This window comes from Bidens hawaiensis, unplaced genomic scaffold (assembly GCF_021521415.1).
Source record: "Bidens hawaiensis isolate Kalapana, Puna unplaced genomic scaffold, B.hawaiensis_p1.1 tig00002123_1, whole genome shotgun sequence".
Taxonomy (NCBI): domain Eukaryota; kingdom Viridiplantae; phylum Streptophyta; class Magnoliopsida; order Asterales; family Asteraceae; genus Bidens; species Bidens hawaiensis.
Genome location: NW_027491112.1, coordinates 565261 through 578745, shown reverse-complemented (window position 1 = coordinate 578745; position 13485 = coordinate 565261). Strand labels below are relative to the sequence as shown.

At 48.7% G+C, this 13485-nt stretch overlaps 1 long non-coding RNA gene across 1 annotated transcript; it reads left to right on the top strand.

Annotated features, from left to right (window-relative positions):
- The first annotated feature begins 183 nt into the window (after positions 1–183).
- On the top strand, positions 184–12919 carry LOC143605157 (uncharacterized). The gene is made up of 3 exons (XR_013148451.1): positions 184–402; positions 649–693; positions 12857–12919. It is a non-coding gene; the product is annotated as an uncharacterized LOC143605157 (long non-coding RNA).
- The last annotated feature ends 566 nt before the right edge of the window (positions 12920–13485 follow it).

Genomic DNA, 13485 nt, shown 5'->3' with positions numbered 1-13485 from the left:
ATACTCAACTATTTATAGAGACCCACGTGCCCCTAAGCCACTTCACAATTCACATTCACACTGCTGTTGACCCTTCAGCCAGCCACTAGCAATTCGATCGGTTTGTTTATGACTTTATTTGCAGCATCCTCAACCTCAATCTCTATTTCTTCAACCCGACCCACTCGTCATATTAAATATTAATTCAAAATATCTCAACCTGCATATTAATCTTATCATGGATTCAACCTCCCAACCTAACGGCAATGATAGACCTCCTACATCCCGATCACAATCCAATACATCATCTTCGAATTACATCGGAAGCATCGGTTAACCGCCATCATTTCCCAACAGAATCAGCAAATCCAGCTCATTCAGGAAGAGCTGGATCAGCTCGAGACGCTTGGTGAAGCGTCCCTTGTGTGTGGACAGTACGTTACTTTTAACTTTTTTTTAAAACGACAACTATATTATAAAAAACTATAAAGTAAATCCACCCATAGTTTTTTATTTAATGAATACGTGAATATTATAAAAAAAATTACCCGGCAAGAAACTAGATAGGACGATACATTAAAACAAATTCACCCATAAATATTTTTATGAGTACGTGAATTGAAAATAAATAGTTAATTTTAGTAATAATTGGTTTTCGTATACGTGCAGATTGATATCAAGCGTTGAATCGAGTACGGATGCTCTACTTCCTGTGTAAGTTCATTGGTATTGTTTTGCTGTAAATAGTTTATGCATTAGGTGTTTGTGTTGATTATTATATTTATATGCATGATGAGCAGGTGAAGAAACACTAAGTGACCCCGGGCAGATTATGGGTAATCTGGGGGCTAAGTAATGTTTCCCTCGAAGGTTAGGTCCAGCAGAGTAAGTTGTACTTCAGGGAACCTGCAAAACAGACACCGTGAGCTCGTCACTGAGAAGGGGGGGGGGTTCCTCCTTGTGACCACCCTCCGGCGTGAGAATCAGTCTATATTGCTCTTTAAATATAAAAGTATATGAATACTATTAGAGCAATTATCAAGTAAGTTATACGAGATAGTAGATGATGATATGATAATACCATTTGCTGTCTTTTATAGCCGAAGGTGGGTTTCCAAGGGGTTTAGCCGGCCCAACACGCTACCAACTGTAACCTATGCACGTGCCCTACCTGTGAGTGGTGGATAGGTAGCGGCTGACACAGAGCAGGCGTGCCGTGCACTCTTCGTCTTCTACCAACTGCAGGCTAGGCACGTGGTCTGGCAGGAGTTGGTGGGCAGGCGGCGGCTATTGGTCACAGTGCTGTGGCGTGCTGTCTGCCACGCTGCTGTCAGTGAGCTGTCGCATTCTTGGTCAGATCTTTTGTCTTTACCTCGTCAGGTATCACGCAAAAGATCCTCCATCATACGGACTGGCCCATTTTGGCGGGAGTTTTCCCCCTCCCGCCTTTGCTCATTCTTTCAGGTGACACTGAATATTTGTAAGTGTTAAGCCTTATGCGTGTAGCTATGCTGTGCGGGTAGCCTTCCCTGATGGCTTGTATCCGCAACTGCGGGAACAGGCGGGTTACTTTACCATTGGGAGGCTTTTCCCTGCGTATGCAGCTTGCATACTGCGCGTAGGCTTCTCTGAGCATGGTGGGTCCTGCGGGAGTAGATGGTCTTTGCGCAGACATCCCTGTTCAAGGTGAGTCATGCGGGACCAACTGAGCCCTGCTGGGACCTACCTCTTCAAGTCCCCCCAGTCCAATGTTCTTCTCACGAATGTCTAATAAAGTGAGGTGAACTTTTGGACTTAAGCAAAGGGTTTTGAAAAGGGGTTTTTGTAAGGTTTTCCATGGGGGTTCTTCCCGCGGAAGTCCTTGTCACTTGCAGAAATTCCCGAGTTTCCTGCTTGGTCTTTGGGTATGATGCGGGTAGGTCTGTAACCTCCTCGCAAGTCAGGAGCATTGGGTCTTAGTTGTGCGGATTCTCCCTGTGGTTCTGGTAGTTTTTGAACATAGTGATCAATTATGTTTAAACCACCAATTCCATCTTGGAGCCTCAAACAACGTAGTACTCGATGTTCCCGCTATGCGGAGATATTATTTCCGTTTTCACAAGCATTGCCCAGAAGATCCTTCCTGGTTTCAATTCTCAGCGGGTGCTAGGTATGTGAAGGGTTTTGCCTTTACACTGTACCTGCATCCGTCTTACGGTTACTTTACTTCCAAGGTAATCCTGGCGTCCATTCCCTGCGGGTGCTAGGTATGTGAAGGGTTTTTGCCTTTACACTGTACCCGCACCCGTCTTATGGTTGGTTGCCAAATATTTTGGCTTCAATTCCCTGCGGGTGTTAGGTATGTGAAGGGTTTTGCCTTTACACTGTACCCACACCCGGCTTATGGTTACTTGTTTGCCAAGGTAAGGGGTATTTTCCCGCTTACTTTTTTGAACCTTAGTCTTCAAATTTTTAAATTTTGAAATTTGAAGAGTTGGTGGATGGATAACAACCCAATACCTCAAACGTCGTGCGACGGTTTCTTCTGACTGTGTCAGGACGTGCCAGAAGTTATGGTGACGTGACATTATGTGGTCATTCCAGTTGCTTTTTCAGGCGCGTGGGCACGGGATTTCGGGCGCGTAGCCGCGAAATCTCTGGCACACGTCCTTTTGACAGCTGTTGCCAGCTTGCCTTTGCCACGCGTCATAGTTTCATTGCACCTTTGATTTCTCTCTCTTCCGTATTAAATTCATCGCATTAATTGCGATTACTATATAAAGGGGGAGAGGGTTATTTGCAATTCACACTTTCCACTTTCATCTCTTCTTCTCCAGTAATTTCCGGCGAATTTCTCTTTTTCGGTAAAGCATTACTCTGAAATTTCTTCTTTCTTCCACCATGTCTTCTCACGATGCTGATGATCAGAGGACTGCTGGCGAATGCCAGTGTTCTCTTCCTGTCGAGCTGTACCAGTATATCGTCAGGAAGTTCATGCTCGAGTCTCTCGAGCCTGAGTTTCCTGAGCCCCACCATACTGTGTACGATGCCCCTAGTGGCAAGATCGGGGTTTATGCTGCATTCTTTGTCTACGGAAACCTTAGGTTTCCGTTGACAAAGTTTGTGTACCGTGTCCTGGAGAGGCACGGTGTGCACCTGACAGAGGTGCACCCCATGGCCATTGCCAAGGTCCGGCACTTTGAGTGGGTGTGCCGGATACTGGGCCTTGAGCCCCTCGTTGACCGTCTGATGACCTTCTACACTTGGAGGTGCATCCAGGGGTGGTACACTCTTACAACCCGTATCAAGGGTTTAAAGATTTGTACCACCGAGCGGAGTCTTCGCTCGTGGAGAAGAGAGTTCTTCTTCATATCCGCTCGCGCCATCCCCATCGCCATGAAGTTCAAGAATGGCCAGGCGCTTCCGAACCTTCCCGCCCTCAACTACGAGGAGGCGGAATGGTTCTCGAAGATATCCCGGGTCCAGTCCCCGGTTTTCCGTTTTCCGGAGTCGGCGATGGTGATGCTGGGGATGAGCCGGGTGTGGAAGGCGGCGAATGCGGATAAGGTTCCGATCGTCCTTGAATATGGTTCGAACTCTGTCCCTTATGGTACGTCTTGTTTCATTTTGCTGACTTCGATTTTTTCTAACTTTCTTGTTGATTTCAGAGGGGAACGATCTTCAGTCGCTCCTGAACCCGCGGGAGGAAGATGGTCCCGCGCGGATGGGTACTCGTGCTCTGGACGAGAACGAGTTGCCCATCTTAGAGCAGACCGCGGGTCGGTTCGTGGAGGTTTACCCGCCAGGCCAAGAGATCCTGAGCCACCGACGGCCAGGTAAGCCTATCTTCTACCCTGAACCTCTCAATGCTGTGCCTGCTGCTGGAGTTGACATTTCTTCTTCTGAGGAATCCGCAGAAGGTCCTCCACTGGTGCGGAAGAAAAAGGTTGCCGTCGGGAAAGGCAAGGAGAAGGTGGCCTCTACGGCCGACCCGGTAGTCCTATCTGACTCGGAGTCAGATAGTGTAGAGGTGGCGGGGAAGCCCGGTGGTGAGGAGACCACCGCTCCGGAGGCTGTAGCTGTTACCTCCGGGGAGGCAGCGACGACGACGGTTACCGGTGTCAAGAGGCCGGCTCCATCGGGTTCGCCCCCGCTCGTCCGTACGTTCAAGCTCAAGAAACCCCGTAAGTACCCCCATAATTCTTGTCTAGATTTGTTGTTTCAAATAAATTTTTCTAACACTTTTGTTTGTGCAGGTGTGGATGTTGACGCATTCCAGGGTGGAGTTGGAGCAAGTATTCCCCCGCCGATGAGGGAAGGCTCGGTCAGCCTTCCCGAGGCGTCGACCCAGGCGTCTGCGCCTGCTTCCGTTGGTTCCAGCCTTCCTGAGGCTGTTCCAGCTGAGAAGGTGTCTCTGCCGGCCGTGAGTGCGATTTTTACAGCATCTTTCACGGAGCCGGCGGTTACTGTTGCTGAGGAGGCAACGCCAACAATGGCTACCACAGCGGCTGCCACCATACCTGCGCCACCGGCACCGACGGCCGGACCATCAGGTACGCGCCGGGCTTCCCGCCGATCTATGCTACCTTCCCGTCTGCCTGACCTGTTGATGGATTTCCTTTAGGTTCAGGTGATGGGTTTGGCGGCTATCGGCCTGTTATTGACCCTACAGGTACGTAGGGTTCTTTTTCCTTTGTATATTTTTATCATCTTTTCCTAACTGCCTTTGTTTCTTTTGCAGTGTCGGATTCCAATGAAGTGTATGTTCCAAGATGGAACATACGCCGAGGAACAACCCTTCGCACCCCTGTGGAGTGCGTGGACTGGGCTCGCCACGCTGCTCCTCATGGTGCGTTGGGGGAAGCCATGGCTAGCTACCAAGAGGGTAGGCTAACCAATGAGCTTCGGGTTCTCCAGGCCCGGACGCAGCCCCGCGTCGAGCTGCTTTGTCGTGAAAACGACAAGTTAAAAGCAGCGCGCGCCAAAGATGTATCTGAAGCGCGGGCTCTTCGGGAGGAGAACCGGCAGTTGGCCGCTGCCGCAGCCGAGAAGGAGAAGGCATTCAAGGCCCTCGAGGTTGAAGTCCAGGCGCGACTCGAGGCCCGCTCCAAGGCTGCCCAAGCTGTGAATGAACAGCTTCGGCTGGCCAAGGAGACTGCGCGAAACTCAACTGAGAGGGCTGCCAAGGCTGAAGCTGTTGCTGAGCCACTTCGCGAAGAGAATGAGCAGCTTAAATGCAAATTAAAGGCTCTTCAGCATGCTCATGACGCCTTGGCAATGGAAGATGCCAAGAAGCTGCAAGAGATTCTTGACCAGAGGGGGGTGCTTGACCAAACCGAGCGGAAGCTTAAGGGCGTCGAAGAGGCTGCCGCAAAGGAAGTATTACTTGCCAATCTGAACCAAAGCGAAGCCGAACGCGCCCGTGACGAAGTGCAAGCTACCCTCCAATGGCTACTTCGAGAAGCGTTGCCTCAGGTATCCTCTTTTTTTTTTTTTTTGTAATTAGAAAATGTTCTAACTTGTAATTTTCTTTTGTAGGTTGTGCGTCGGGTCCTTTCAGAGACCTCTTACGACGATGCAATGAGCGCAGCCCTCAACGCTTCTCATGAGGATGGGGAGAAGACTGGCTTCCTGCTTGGTCTAGGGTTTGCTGAGAGAGGCTTTCCGCCCTCCAACTTCCCTTTATTCAATGTTAACACTGCAGCTGCTTATGACCAAGCAGTGAACCAGTACGCTGCCTTCCCGCATCCGGTGGTGGAGAAGGTGAATGAAGCTGCTGCTGCTGATGATGGGCTAAACATCCTTAAGACTTTCCTTGGACAGCCGCGCTCTGACGGTGCTGGTCCAAGCGGAGGTGGTCCTGAAGCCTGATCCTGAAGATCCCTTCCCACTGCTAGGATAGACTTAGCTTTGTATAGATTTCTTTTAGGCGGGTAGTTACCCGGCCACTGTTGTAATATATCATTGAAATATACGATTGTTATTCCTTTCATTGGATTCTTTGCTTTATAAACTTATGACTTGCATACTTAGTTTAAATTAGCAATTTTCCAAGTGTTTAGAATAAGTTAACCTGTGAACGTGGTTGATGATGGGTTAGAGTTTTGCTTCCTCCTTCGTGATTGTGCGGGTATAACCGTCACTTGCACTTGGTAGGATGGCTGAACTTTTGCCTTCATCTGACCGCGTGTAGGTTTTTCTTATCCTTTTTTAAGTGTTCATAAGTTAACCTTTTAACGTGGTAGATGGTAAGTTAAGTTTGGCTTCCTTGTTTGTGATTGTGCGGGTAAGACCGTCACTTGCACTTACAAGGATGGCTAAACTTTACCTACATCTGACCTGCGTGTAGGTTTTCCTTAGAACTTTTTTAACATTTTGGCGTTGTGTTTATGCGGGTATTGCCGCCTTCCACACGCAACTACTTCTTCCCGTAAGGGAAGTTCATAGGTTACAAGCTATCAATACATCATGAAAGGAGAATCATTTCCATTAGAAGTGGCTCTAGGCCTTTTCTTTACAAGTTGGAATTGATCTACATATAACATTTGCGTAATTGAGCTCCATTCCATGTTCTAGGGATGGGAGTGCCATCGAGCCTTTCGAGCCGGTATGCGCCCTTTCCCAGAACTTCTTTGATAACGTATGGCCCTTCCCAAATCGGGGCCAACTTTCCTGGGCGTTGTTGGTTCGAAGCCTCGTTGTTACGCAGTATGTAGTCTCCTTTATTGAAATTGCAGAGTTTTACCCGCGTGTTGTAGTATTTTTGCATTTGTCGTTTGTAATTTTCTTCACGCACGGCGGCTAAGTCTCTGCGCTCTTCGGTTAGCATAAGGTCTAACCGTCTTTCCGCATCATTGTCTTCTGGTTGGATTAAGACCCTTGGTGAGGGTAAACCGATTTCGACTGGGATCATGGCTTCAGTGCCATAAGTGAGACTGAACGGGGTTTCTCCCGTACTGGTCTTCTTCAGCGTTCTGTTTGCCCAAAGGACGTGTGGAAGCTCGTCCACCCAACCGGATCTATGTTCCAAGAGTCTTCTCTTTATGCCTTCGACGATGCTCTTATTTGCTCTTTCCACCTCACCGTTACCTTGCGGGTGTGCCACTGAGGTAAAGGTGTGGGTGATTTGAAGTTCTTTCAGCCACTGCTGTAGCTTCTTGTCAGCAAAGTTGGTGCCATTATCGCTTACCAAATTCTGTGGAAGTCCAAAACGACAAATAATAAATTCCCAAATGAATTTTTTGATATGCTTTGCGGTTGTTTGGGCTAAAGGTTTCGCTTCTATCCATTTGGTGAAGTAGTCAATGGCTACCACTAGGAACTGAACATTCCCAGCTGCTGTGGGAAATGGGCCTGTCACGTCAATGGCCCACTTCTGAAATGGCCACGAGGAAGTGACAGGAACAAGTTCATTTTTCGGGCGATGCGTGTTGGGTGCGTAAAGCTGGCAAGATCTGCATTTTCTGATGTATGCCAACGCGTCCATATGCATCCCCGGCCAGAAGTATCCCGCGTTGTTTAGCTTGGCTACCACAGCGCGGGGGCCTGCGTGTACTCCACAGATGCCTTCGTGAACCTCCCTTAGGAGGTAGTCAGCGTCTTGGTTGTCCACGCATCTTAACAATGGGCCAAGAAAGTTACGTCTGTAAAGGGTGTCATTGACCAGCTGATAATTCAGTGCTTTACAGCGTAGTTTTCTTGCCTGTGACTTTGACTCTGGTAACGTTCCTGCTTCAAGGTATTTTATTATTGGGGTCATCCATGTTTCTGTACCGGTTTGGATGACACAAATTTCCTTGTGCGGGACTGATGGTGTTTCGAGGAGTTCAACGCGGATGTCCTTTCCCAAGTGGGTGAAGGCCAGTGATGCAAGCTTGCTTAACGCATCCGCAGATTTGTTTTCGCTGCGCTTGACGTGTATCACTTTACAATCATTAAAATCGCGCATGATGGCTTTGGCCTGGGCAAGGTACAGGGCCATTGTGTCGTTCACAGCCGTGTACGTCCCGTTTATTTGGTTTGCCACTAGCATGGAATCTACATGGGCTTCCAAATTTTTTACACCCATTTTACGCGCAATCCTCAATCCGGCCATGAATGCTTCATATTCAGCTTCGTTATTCGTACTTGGAAAATCCAGCCGAATAGCATAAGTATATTCCTGGCCTGCTGGATTTGTTAATTTTAACCCTGCGCCTGAACCCTCGTTACTAGCCGCTCCATCAGTGTAGAGTCGCCAGACCTCATTGATTTCGTGTGCTGGGGAGGGTTGAACCTCCTCCTGGCACTCTTTCTCCCGTGAAGCGGGGACTTCTGCAATAAAATCAGCCAGGACCTGGCCTTTAATGGCTGGTCTCGGCTTGTATTGAATCGCATATTCTCCCAATTCAATTGCCCATTTGGCTAGACGTCCCGATAACTCGGGTTTGCCTAGAACATTTGAGAGTTTGAAGTTGGTGAGAATAGTGATTGGGTGACCCTGGAAATATCGTCTCAACCTGCGTGAAGCGTGTATAAGTGCCAAGACTAGTTTTTCCAGGGTAGAGTACCGGGTTTCCGCGTCTGCCAGCACGCGGCTAACATAATAGATTGGCATCTGGATGCCTTTTCGTTCTACAAGCAGGACTGCCCTGGTTGCTCTATCTGTTGCGGAGAGGTATAGGATTAACTCCTCCCCCGCTTGTGGTGCTGTGAGTGTTGGGAGTTCGATCAGGCGTGATCGAATCTCCTGAAAAGCTGCTTCCGCTTCTGGTGTCCAGCGGAAGTGCGTTTTCTTTAAACAATTTCTTAGCGTTGACACAAAAGGGAACGACCTATCCGCATGGTTTGCCAAAAAGCGGTTAAGCGCGACTAGTCGTCCATTCAGTGTTTGAGCCTGTTTTATGGTGGTTGGTGATTCCATTTTGACAATGGCTTCGACCTTTTCAGGGTTCGCTCTGAAGCCATCTTTAGTAATAATGACTCCCAAGAACTTCCCTTCTTCCACCCCAAATGAACACTTGCTCGGGTTGAGCTTCATGTTTATCTTTCTGAGCGTGTTGAAAGTTTCGTCAATGTCTTTCAACATCGTCTCTGGCTCGGGGCTTTTGATGACCAAATCATCCATATAGACTTCCAAGTTTCTCCCAATTTGGGCGTGAAACTCTTTGTCCATTAGTCGTTGGTACGTGGACCCCGCGTTCTTAAGTCCGAATGGCATCATTTTATAACAAAATGTGCCATCGGGCGTCCGAAAGGCGGTTTTGTCCTGGTCGTCTACAGCCATGTGGATTTGATGGTACCCCTTATACGCATCCAAGAAGCATTTAAGGCGAAATGGTGCCACCGAATCCACCTTGAGATCAATTTCTGGCAACGGATAACAATCTTTGGGGCATGCTTTATTCAAATCTTTGAAATCTATGCACATGCGCCATTGTTTGTTATTCTTCGGTACCATTACGGGATTCGCAACCCATGTTTGATATTTGCTAACGCGCACGATGCCCGCGTCAAGGAGTTCCTTGACTTGGGTTCTGCACGCGTTGGTTTGTTCGGGCCCCATTACTCTGCGCTTTTGTACGATCGGCGTAACGGCCGGATCGCATTTGAGCTTATGCTCTGCCTTACTCCGGGGTACACCAGTCATGTCGGCTGGTGTCCACGCAAAGATGTCTGCGTTTCGCTGCAGTAAGCGCTTGAGTAAGGTGCGTGTTGGATCAACAATTGTCGGGCCAATGGTAACGGCCTGATCGGGATATTTCCCATTGAATGCCCACTTTTCAGGTTCAGTGATGGTTTGTTTGGCCATCTTCGGTTTGGGTTTAGAGGAGACGGATGCGATGCATACCTGGGGAATGCCCGTGATCATCGCTACGCCTTCAGTTGTTGGCCATCCCATCATGCCGTGGACTGAGGATACCACGGCGTTGAATCTTGCCATCCCGTCTCTCCCGAATAGGATGTCATACGTATGATGTGGTTTTTTCATTACAACAAAATCCACATCCTCCGTGCGTGAATAATTCCCATCGGTGAGAGTGACGGGGAAAGATAGGGTGCCCAAGGGAGTGTTCATGCTGCCGTCAAACCCTTCCATTGAAGCGCAGACCGTCTCCAGGCGTTCCTTGTCTTCATCGTCTAGCTTGTCGAAGAACTGCCTGTACATCACTGTCGACGATGCGCCATTGTCAACGAGGGTGCGGGAGGTGATGTAGTGCCCCAGCTGGCTTTTAATGACAATGGGGCCTTCTTTGTTTGGGCCTCCCGGCACTCGCGGGAAGCGCACTTCTGCTTCCTTCCATGCGCATGGTTCGGTCATCGGTCTCTTTCTTCCTCTGACCTTACCATGGACCATGTTGATGCTGATGTCGACGGGCTTTCGTCCGTTACCCCTGTACCTGTTGTCGTTCCTTCCTCCCTTCTTGATAGATGCCACGAGGTGTGCGAGCCTCCCATCCTTGACGAATGTCTCGACGATGTCCCTCAAGGATGTGCACTCCTCAGTGCTATGGCCCTTTGTCCCATGGAAGTCGCAAGACTTGCTTTGATCCGCATTGGGTTTCTGTCGGATCGCTGGGGCTTTTGGCCATGGCAGTTTTTCCGTGGCAAATATCTCCGTGACGCTCTTGGTGAGTGGCGTCCAACGGTTTTTCCGGTTCGAAGGGTGCGTGTTGTCCCTTCCGCCAACCAGAGGGCGAGAGCTTGAGGGGGTGTCAAAGTTTATCCTTGACTGCCAAATACCTTGCCGCCTCTTTTTGTTTAGCCGGGCGGTTCTCACATTGTTCTCCCTTGTCCTCTGTGTGTAGAGGTTTGTATTCTGGGGGAGATCTCTTCCCAGCTGTTTCTCCGTTTCGGCAAAGCGTTTGGCTGCCGTCATTATGGCATCCCATGTGGATGGCATGCCGTCTTTACCTGTCAGAGTGCGGATAAGTTCTGGGTACTCAGCGCCCTGAATGAAAGCGGCGCGAACGAGGTCTTCGCTGATGTTGCCCAGACTCAGCTTCTTGGAGTTGAAGCGGGTGATGAAGTCCAGTAAGGATTCATCCTCTTCTCTCACACAGTTGAGGATCGTCCACTGCTCCTCAGTGTGCTTCCTCTGTTGACTAAACTGTTGACTGAACTTGTTCTGGAAGTCTGCCCAGTCATAAATGTGGTGGACCGGTAAACGGTCGAACCATGCTCTGGCTGCTCCTACCAGAGTCATCTGGAACATGTAGCACCACGTGGGTTCCGTCCAGTTACTGACGGTTGCCCCCGCAATGAACCTGTTCAGATGGTCATCTGGGTCGGATAGGCCATCGTATGTGCCAATGTTGGACATTTGTTTGGCACTCCTCGGGGCAATTGCTTCTGCAATGTCCCTTGCAAATTTTGACCTTCCTGCATTTGTGGCAGTAGGTCTAAAGGCCTTGGAGAAGTCACGCGGGCTTTTTTCCGTGACTGGTTGGAATGCTTCCCCAAAATTCCTTTTTGGCTGGGGATCCGTTTCCTTACGCTTCCCTTTCGCCCTATGGCGAGGGTTCGCGTCGGTGTCGGAGTCTTCCTTCTCGTCGTCTGAGTACTCGTACTCACTACTCATGTTGAGGTGCTGGCGAGTACTACCGAATTCCTCAGCTTGTTGGACTGAACGCAAGCGTTCGTCCAACTCAGCCTGAAATTCTCTTTGACGTGCCTCGGCCCATGCCTTCACTTGATCAAGTGTTTGGCGAGGGGCTCGAGTTCGTTTTTCCAGCTGGGCATCAGTGAATCCCAGTGGAATATTTACTCCACTTGCCCCTACATGAGTGACTGGGGTAGTGTTCGTAAAATGTACTTCACTTGCCCCGGCTTGGGTGGCTGGGGTAGTGTTTGTAAACATTGTGTTGCCGGTGTTTACCCCAGTGGCTGGGGTTGTGGTTACCGGAATTTCTCTAGTCATCTTGGAAGTTTTGAAAAACTGGAGAAAGATGTAGTTCTAGCTTTATGCACGGATGGCGCCAATGAAGAAACACTAAGTGACCCCGGGCAGATTATGGGTAATCTGGGGGCTAAGTAATGTTTCCCTCGAAGGTTAGGTCCAGCAGAGTAAGTTGTACTTCAGGGAACCTGCAAAACAGACACCGTGAGCTCGTCACTGAGAAGGGGGGGGGGGTTCCTCCTTGTGACCACCCTCCGGCGTGAGAATCAGTCTATATTGCTCTTTAAATATAAAAGTATATGAATACTATTAGAGCAATTATCAAGTAAGTTATACGAGATAGTAGATGATGATATGATAATACCATTTGCTGTCTTTTATAGCCGAAGGTGGGTTTCCAAGGGGTTTAGCCGGCCCAACACGCTACCAACTGTAACCTATGCACGTGCCCTACCTGTGAGTGGTGGATAGGTAGCGGCTGACACAGAGCAGGCGTGCCGTGCACTCTTCGTCTTCTACCAACTGCAGGCTAGGCACGTGGTCTGGCAGGAGTTGGTGGGCAGGCGGCGGCTATTGGTTACAGTGCTGTGGCGTGCTGTCTGCCACGCTGCTGTCAGTGAGCTGTCGCATTCTTGGTCAGATCTTTTGTCTTTACCTCGTCAGGTATCACGCAAAAGATCCTCCATCATACGGACTGGCCCATTTTGGCGGGAGTTTTCCCCCTCCCGCCTTTGCTCATTCTTTCAGGTGACACTGAATATTTGTAAGTGTTAAGCCTTATGCGTGTAGCTATGCTGTGCGGGTAGCCTTCCCTGATGGCTTGTATCCGCAACTGCGGGAACAGGCGGGTTACTTTACCATTGGGAGGCTTTTCCCTGCGTATGCAGCTTGCATACTGCGCGTAGGCTTCTCTGAGCATGGTGGGTCCTGCGGGAGTAGATGGTCTTTGCGCAGACATCCCTGTTCAAGGTGAGTCATGCGGGACCAACTGAGCCCTGCTGGGACCTACCTCTTCAGCAGGACTAGAGGGCCGGCTGATGGTGGATGGGATCGATGGTTTCAACGAGCAAATCAATCATCTTCTTCACGATATCGTAGACGTTGGATATGATATCATTGCCATTTCATAACATGTTGGAAATGGATCTTGTACTCAGCTTATTTTGTTTGTAATTGAAATGACACTGGTTTGTTATTATCAGTTTTGGTATGTCTTTTAAGCATTCAAACTGTTTTACACCATAAGGTGGAACATGTCGTTAACGGGAAATATTATGATACCGATCAAAATGTATCAGTGGGCGGGCTAATTTGATCCAGTCGGGTGCTCGCTAACACTTCTGTACAAATTTGAGATAGTCTAAAACCATAAACACTTTTAACTAAACTGGTCATGTTTGGATAAATTTGCCAGATTAACCGTTTAACGCGTTTATGACTTTATTCTTTAAAAAAAGATTTTTTTTATTTAAATGTGTTTTATGTCGTAGCTTAAATTGATCAAACATTTCATCAAAAAGTTTAACGATAAAAGAAAAGTGACAGACTATTAGGTTTTCTTGGTGTAAAGAATTTGACCCGTTAAAAATAAAACTTAAGCTAAGGGGGTGTTTGGGATTCCTTATTTTACTTCCTTATAACTTTTCATT